Here is an 8,981-nt window from a genome sequence, read left to right on the forward strand (position 1 = left end):
TTGGACTTTAACCTTCAGGTCGCAGATTGCGACACATGTAAAGGCTCCCCCTTCCGCCAAGAACAATCAACGCTAAGAGGTTATCATAGTATCACAACCCCTGCATTGGCACCATAGCAAAGAGAGGGATAACATAAGTAAATAGAGAGAGAAGAGAAAGAGAGGGAGGGACAAACTCGTCATTGGAAGCTGTTAGATACAATATTGCTCTTGACTTGTAGGCACATATACTCGTTTCTTTTTTTTGGGGGGGGGGGGGGGGGGGGGGGAGAGAGAGAGAGAGAGAGAGTTGGGAGAGTTATGTAAGCAAGAGGCGGCTAAGTGTAGATGCAGCATAAAGGGAAGAGAAAATGAAGGAGAAAATATAGAAGCTCATTCTCCCTTTACTAAACTTATGATTGTTTACTTAACTTATGGGGGTTTAGTTTCAAAAACTTAATAGGTACTCTCTTCAAGACCGTTCAAAAGAATTTTGAGAGGTAAGTTTGAAAATTTGCAGGTCAAAGAACACTAAACTTAAAGTGTGGATGCAGTGGGAAGGGAAGAGAAAATGTATAACCTCACTCTCCCTCGTTGTCTACTGGACTTTTGAGATTTTAGTTTCAAAAACTTTAGTGAAATTTTTTGAGGTAAGTTTGAAAATGTGTAGGTCAAAGGACACTAAACTTAGGTTTCTTACGATCATAGAGATTCAAATCCCCCTTTTTACATCTCTCTCTCTCTAAACCTTAACATACTTTTGAATCTCTTCAAAATGTTCCCACGATGTTATTTCTTTGCTTTGGGAGGAGGTACTCATGAGGTACTTACAACCCTTGTGTCATTGAGGGTTTTTTGGTGTTACTGTTATAACAATGGTGCGAGTTAGGATTCAAAGTCTCGTGCTTTTGCAAGCCCTCGAGGTTTGCAATAGCTTCTGCCATTGTCTCCCTCTTCAATTTGTTACGCTTCGATGAGGTCTCTGCACGTGCATCTTTGATCAAGATCGCTTCAACTTGCTCTTGCAGCTTCTTGATCTCATCCGAATCGTCATGCACACTCATAATTAAGCTTATGTTGGTTGGGCAGGCAAAGTGCTCGTTTGGACATCCTCTCACTACCCTCGACATGCATGCTAACGCAACCTATAGCTGGCCCTCATGCAACATGCTCCCGCTTGCAACAATAGTCTCCACGTTGCTTGCCTTCAGTCTACATAATAGCCCTCTTTTCCAATGTCCGATAAAAATGTGTCTCAGCTTAATATCATGCCGTTTTTTATTTCAAAAATGTCGGTTGAGGGCAAGCGCAAAAGGAGAAATTCCACCCCAAAATAAAGAAGAATAGTATAAAAGTTTTGAAAATCTACATAATAGCCCCTCTTTTCTAGTGTCCGGGGAAAATGTGTCTCAGTTTAATATTATGGCGTTTTCGATTTCAAAAATGCCGGTTAAGGGCAAGCTCAAAAGGAGAAATTCCACCCCAAAATAGAGAAGAATAGTGTAAAATTTTTGAAAATTTACATAAAAGCCCCTCTTTTCTAGTGTCCGAGGAAAATGTGTCTCAGCTTAATATCGTGCCGTTTTCGATTTCAAAAATGTCGATTGAGGGCAAGCGCAAAAGGAGAAATTCCGCCCCAAAATAGAGAAGAACAGTATAAAAAAGTTAAAAATCTACATCCAAGAAAAATGTGTCTCAGCTTAATGTAGTGGTGTTTTCGATTTCAAAAATGCATAGTGTAATTTTTTTTGAAAAAATAATCTAATTTCCACAATTTTCCTCTTGTCAAATTCAAGAAAAGGAATTTTATATGTCTGGAAAAATGGTTTTTCCCCAACACTGCTCCTGCATACAACTTTGGCGTGAAAAGCAACAAAAAACTAAAACCCTACAAATAGTAAAAACCTATAAAATTTAAAAGACACTAATCATGCGAATGGCGCAGTCTCTTTTGTTGCCCTCACTCGCCGTCTCCTGTAGATGCCGCGCGGGAGTTTCTCTAGCAGCCCTTGGAGCATGTAGCAGGTGCCTAACTTGGAGCACGTAGCAGGTGCCTAAGACAACAAAACCGCCCTATGGTAATTGTTTGTTCGCGATGGGTTGGAGGGGAGCTGGAGCGTCCGGATGACAGGGTCTTGCAAAGCACTTTGTACTGTGAGATGAGGGGCTTGGCTTTTGGTGAAGCAGCGCACCTTCCATTGCGATGTGAGTCTTGCCAAGGCCCTCCCCAGTCCCCTTCTCAGTGGCAAGGGTAGCGGGTGCTCCGTTTCTACACCACCTTGTTACCATATACATGTGGTAGTGATGTGTGTGAACACACTAGGACCACCGGGGCATTTTTTCCCTCTTTAGGAGGTTTTTTCCCCGTGCATTGTATATACGCCCATCACTATAGGGCTATCTATCTTTCCATTGCACACTAAGTAACACACTCTCTATTGTGTGCCTTGAGCTTCCTTTGTCTTCTCCATGCTGTGTGTGTTTCTCTACAACCCTAATTCCAACAATTGGTATCAGAGCAGGTCACGTCCTTCCGGGCTTAGTCGCCAGCCGCTCCAGCACACGCCTGCTCACCTTCTCCGATTTCAGTGAGCTTTGGAGAGCGTTCGCAGGTCGACAAAAATTTTGGGGAAGCTCGAAAAGCTCGGTCTGCTCAGAATTTTTATTTGGGCTCATTTCGGCCTCCGTTTCCACTACAGGCAGTACTGCACAGGCTATTTCGTCATTTTGTGTAGAATTTTTGTCAGTGCCGTTTTTTGCATAGCAGGTGCCTTATAGTCTTCTACGGTTTGTGCTATATAGCACAGGTTGTTCCCGCTCCGTTTCTCCTATTTTCGGGCAGTTTTCACATCAGGTGCAACATTAACCATGGCTGACAACAACAACACAGATGTGTTCAAGATGTTTGCTGCTAAGGACAGGTTGGATGGGGACAACTACCCTATGTGGGCTTATACGATGCAACATGTTCTTGTGTCAAAGGGTGTCTGGAACATTGTGCAGGGCATTGATGTACGTCCTGGTTCTGAGGATGTAGGCGATGTTGAGGATGTTGCAGGTCTTGCTGCAAGGATTGCAGCTGTTAGAGTTGTTTTGCCTACGGCAGAACAAGCTCGTTGGGATGTTAAGGATGCGCAGGCTCATGCATTGATTGCGTTGTCTGTGAAGCGCACCATTGTTCCTCACATCCGTTCTGCAAAATCTGCAAAACAGGCTTGGGATATTCTAGCAGGTCTTTATGCAAGCCGCAATGAGGCTAAAATTGCTTTGCTGCGTAAAGAGCTGGAGTCGAAGATTATGCATGAGGAAGATGATATGGACACTTTCCTTGCTAGTGTCAAGGATATCAATGAGCAACTTATTTCTGCAGGTGAAGTCAATTCAGACAGTTTCCTTGTGCAGACAGTTCTTGATGCCTTACCAGATTCCTACTAGACATTTGCTAGTACTTGGAGACTGATGACCCAAGGAAATCCTCAAGTTGTCAAGTTTGATGCATTATGCACATTGCTGTTGCAAGAGTCACTTTCTAGAAAAAACAGGACTAGGCAACGTGCAGTTGAACAGGCCTTTATTGCTTCTCAAAGAAAGGGTGGTAACAGTAATGCAGCCACTTCTTATGGTTCTGCTGCGAGTGGCAAAAATTATGTTCCTAATGCTTCTGCTGGCAGTACTTCATCTGGCAATTCTGGTGATAAGGGCAAAAAGAAGATGCATTGCGATTATTGTAAAGCCAATGATCACTTGATCAAGTCGTGTCCTAACTTGAAGGCCAAAGAGGCTAAGAAGAAAGAGGGTGGTTCCACTGCAAATACTGGTTCCACTACAAATGCAGCCATTGTTGAGTCTTCTGTGAAAGGAGAGTGTGTTGCTGATGTTGATGCAGAATGGGCTTTTAGCACAGAGTGCACTTACAATCCTGCTGTCCATGATGCATGCTTGTCAGTTGATGCAGATTCACATGTGTGGTATTTCGACAGTGGTGCTACAAAGCACATTACCTCACATCGCGAATTGTTTACCTCTCTCGAGTCTGTCCCTCATGGGAATTCAGTCACTTGTGCCAACAACGCCTCTTATCCAGTTCAGGGAGATGGAAAGATTGTGCTCACTGCTGCTAATGGCAGTTCCTTCACACTTGTTGATGCATTTTATGTACTTGGGATCAAGAAGAATCTCTTATCTGTATCCGCACTTGCTAGACTTGGACTTGTAGTCAAATTTTTGGATGACAGATGTACAGTTCATGATCTCAGTTTTGGTGATGAAATTGTTGCATCTGGGCTTCTGTGCCGTGGGATGTATAGGCTCACTTTGTATGACAAGTGTGGATAAAATTTTGCAAATGCTGTTGCAGATTCAAGGGCTATTTCAGATGCAAAACTTTGGCATGCACGTTTTGGTCATCTGAATTTTATCAGTTTGCTGCGTTTGTAGAAATCTGATATGGTTGCTTCTTTGCCGCCTCTTGAAGCACCTGTCAAACATGTTTGTGAAGGCTGTATTTTGGGTAAGATGCAGCATTCTAACTTTCCAAAGGATGGTTTAGTTCGGGCCACATGCAGGTTGCAGCTTGTGCATAGTGATGTTTGTGGGTCCATGCAAACTCCGTCCTTGGGCAATTACCTGTACTTCGTGACTTATATTGATGATTACTCCAGGCATGCATGGGTATTCTCGCTTAAAGCGAAGTCCGAAGTCTTTATGTGCTTCAAACAATTTCTGGCTATGGTTGAAAATGTCTCGAAATGTACTATGGGCACCCTCCGTTCAGATCGAGGGGGGGGAGTATATGTCTCATGAATTTAATGCATTTCTGGCTAGTCGTGGGATAAAACACCAATGTACAGTGCCTTATACACCTCAGCAAAATGGTGTTGCCGAGAGGAAAAACAGGTCACTGACGAAAATGGCACGATGTATGGTCAAAAGTCAAGCTTTACCGCATTCTTTTTGGCTTGAGGCCATCATGTGTGCCACTTATGTACTTAACAGCTGTCCTACGAAAGCTTTGCAGTCTATTACTCCATATGAAGCATGGCATGATAGAAAGTCTTCTATTGAGCACATGCGTGTTTTTGGCAGTTTGACATATGCTTTGGTGCCACAAACACAACGAAGAAAATTGGATGATAAGGCTGTCAAATGTATTTTTGTTGGTTATAGTGCTGAAAGCAAAGGTTACAGGTTATATCATCCGCAAACAAAGCGTATTCTGGTTTCACGAGATGTAGTGTTTGTGGAAGATTCTGTTCAGCCCTTGCTGTCATGTACTAGAGACAGTAATGTAAGCTCACAGGACATTTATGACACTTTGTTGCCTCTTTTCAGTGGTGGAAATACGAATGTAAGTTCCAATGAGGCAAATGTACAGCCTATGGGGGTTTCTGAAAATGTTTTAGATCAGCCTATTACTGATGCAGATGTACATGATGTACTTGATGAGGAAAGGGCTGAAAATGAGCAGGCTAGAGGTATGCCAAAATGGCTGGTGCAGACTTTGCGTGACAGTAAATTGGATGCACCTTTGTCTAGTCGTACTCGTTCAGGCTCTCGCCATGCATCTTATGCATCAGATTGTTATGCTTTGGCTGTGTCTAGTTTACATGATGTTGAGGAGACTCTGTCTTTTGATGAAGCACATACTTCAGAAAATTGGATGGCTGCCATGCAATCAGAATATGATGCACTTATAGAAAATGACACATGGACTTTATGTGATTTGCCTCCTGGCAAAAAGGCCATTGGTACAAAGTGGGTTTACAAGTTGAAACGCAAACCGGATGGTGAGATCGATTGCCATAAGGCTCGACTTGTAGCAAAGGGTTATGCATAGAAAAAAGGCATAGATTATGAAGAGATTTTTGCTCCCACTTGTCGTATGACTACTGTGCGTTTTCTATGTGCATTGGCAGCTCATTTTGGTTGGGATGTATATCAATCAAACATTGTTACTGCTTTCTTGAATGGTGACATATTTGAGGAAGTTTATGTAACGCAGCCTCGCGGTTTTGTCATAAAAGGACAAGAGGACAAAGTGTGCAAATGTAACAAGGCTTTGTATAGGTTGAAGCAATCTCCTCGTGCTTGGTATGAGAAAGCTGACACTCATTTGGTCAAACAAGGCTTTCGTAACAGTCCAACAGAAAGCACATTGTATGTAAAGCGTGAGGGTGATGTATTTCTCATCGTGGTTCTTTATGTTGATGATTTGCTGATCACTGGACCAAATGAGAGAAATATTGTTTAATTTAAGGCTGATTTGAATGCTACTTTCAAGATGAAAGATTTGGGGCTGTTGCATCATTACTTGGGTATACAGTTTAAGCAATGTGATGGTGGTATTGCCTTGTGTCAGAAAAGTTACATAGAGACATTGCTATGTAAGTTTGGACTTGAGGATTGCAAACCTATTGCCACTCCCATGGAAACAGGTTTGAAGTTGAGTCTACATGATGCTGGCGATCCTGCTGATGTCACTCTTTACCAAACTGATGTTGGCTGCCTCATTTATGTATGCAACACGAGGCCGGATATTCAGTTTGCAGTCTCACAGGTCAGTAGATTTATGCATAGCCCAGGGTCTAAGCATTGGAAGGCTGTCAAGAGAATTTTCTGCTACCTTAGTGGCACTTTACATCTTGGCTTGTTTTATCCCAAGGGGGGATCATTGTCGCCAGACTTACATGATTTTTCGGACTCAGATTGGGCTGGTTGTTTTGACACGCGAGTGTCCACAAGTGGTTTTTGTTTCATGCTTGGCAGTTCATGTATATCATGGTTGAGCAAGAAGCAACCTACTGCGGCCACTTCGAGTTGTGAGGCTGAGTACAGGGAAGTCTTCACAGCTACGGTTGAGTGTGCATGGCTCAAACGCCTTATGGCTGATTTGGGTGTTGGACAGGACACTGCCAATACTATCTACACTGACAGTCAGAGCGCATTGGCAGTTGCGAGGAACCCAGTTTTTCATGCTCGCACAAAGCACATTGAGGTGCATTACCACTATGTCAGAGAGAGGCTCTCATCAGGAGAGATCAGCTTGGCTTATGTGCCAACACAGGACAACCTTGCAGATCTTTTCACAAAGGCATTGTCTCGTGAGAAGCTTGAAGCTTTCCACAATGCTTTGGGCTTACTCCCCTTTGTGGACTGATCCTGTCCTCAGGGCATGGCACTTCCCTTTACTCATGTGCCAGCTCTCGTTCACCGCATCACTCCAGGGGGGATTTGTTACCATATACATGTGGTAGTGATGTGTGTGAACACACTAGGACCGCCGGGGCATTTTTTCCCTCTTTAGGAGGTTTTTTCCCCCGTGCATTGTATATACGCCCATCAGTCTAGGGCTATCTATCTTTCCATTGCACACTAAGTAACACACTCTCTATTGTGTGCCTTGAGCTTCCTTTGTCTTCTCCAAGCTGTGTGTGTTTCTCTGCAACCCTAATTCCAACACACCTCACATAGCAGCTCGCCCTCAGTTGCTCCAAGCATGCACAACATGACCTTTGCGGACGTGATGCATGCTACATAATCTGATGCATTCCTACACCCCCTCACGTAGCAGCTCGCCCTCACTACTGGTTGTTTGCTCCCGCACGAAATCGCATGTAGCAAAATCTGGCCGAGCCCCATGAAGTGCACATGAGAGAGAGAGAGAGAGAGAGAGAGAGAGAGAGAGAGAGAGAGAGAGAGAGAGAGAGAGAGAGAGAGAGAGAGAGAGAGAGAGAGAGAGAGAGAACCTGGTGAATGGAAAGGAGCGCCTTGCAGCAAGCTGAACGTTGATATTCCTCGGGGGCATGGTTGACAGTACCTTGAAACCATTCAAACCAAAAGTCATAACATTAGTTCTCTGAGAGCCAAATCGTAGAGAGCAAGAGGGTAGAGAGCCCTAGCTCACCTTGCAATAGCGTCGTAGGCTAGCAGCAACGACCTATTTCATTGATATGTGCTTTTATAGCATAGCATGCACAAAGGTGAGTTGAAGGGTCAACGTTTTCTTGTTTTCTTACAACGCTGGCTCCTCAGCTCGCCATCCGACTGTGCATAGGCGATTCAAGACACGTGGCGCACTGTCCTCACTGTAGCCGGAGATGCAGGGCCACACTAGCGGATAAAGGAAATTGCACCACGTGGCCCCCTAAATATTCTCTGCTTAATATATATCCGAATGTGCATAGGAGATTGAAGACACATGGTGCACTGTCCTCACTGTAGCCGGAGATGCACGGCCACGCTGCCGGATAAAGCAAATTGCACCACGTGGCCCCCTGAATATCTTTGTGCTTAATATATAGAACTAGTATGTGACCCGCGCGTTGCTTCGATCATAAAATATTAAAAGAAGAGTCGCAAAACCATGGGTTCTCTAAGGGCTTTGTGGTTCTAAAAGCAAAGGTAAGGCCCCATGGCCTAGGTTTCCCTAAAATCGTGGATTAGCAACAGCTACAGAAAGTTGACTTTAGTACGTGGTCACACGAGGCTCATTTATAAGTAAGTTGGGAGGATAGCTGAGACTCTTCAGTGAAGCAGCTTAGTTCTACTATGCCAAGGCTTTTGTAAGTATACCGAAATTGGCATGGTTGCAAAGGCCCATTGCCTGCACCTTTTTTTTTGCTTTTTTAAGCTTGCGCATGTTGACAACGTTATCTGCACCTCTTTAAGAGAGAGAGAGAGAGAGAGAGAGAGAGAGAGAGAGAGAGAGAGAGAGAGAGAGAGAGAGAGAGAGAGAGAGAGGGTTACACGGCCATGGCAGCTACAACGCATGCAAAGAAAACATTTTGTTATGAGGCACATCCAAGGGCAACTACTGGCTTGTGGGTGGAGCTCAATTGCCAAGTGGCAGCAGCGTCGGCTCAATTTTGGTTTAGTATTTTTTCGCGACCATGGAGTAGGCTCGGTGATCATTGAATTTCTCAAAATAAAGCATAGTAGGCACAATTATTTATTACTGATAATTGTGTCTCGCGTGACCACCACCTAAAAGGTATGGCTTGCTC

The sequence above is a fragment of the Adiantum capillus-veneris genome, chromosome 12 (genome assembly GCF_014529385.1).
Source record: "Adiantum capillus-veneris isolate H3 chromosome 12, ASM1452938v2, whole genome shotgun sequence".
Classification (NCBI taxonomy): Eukaryota; Viridiplantae; Streptophyta; class Polypodiopsida; order Polypodiales; family Pteridaceae; genus Adiantum; species Adiantum capillus-veneris.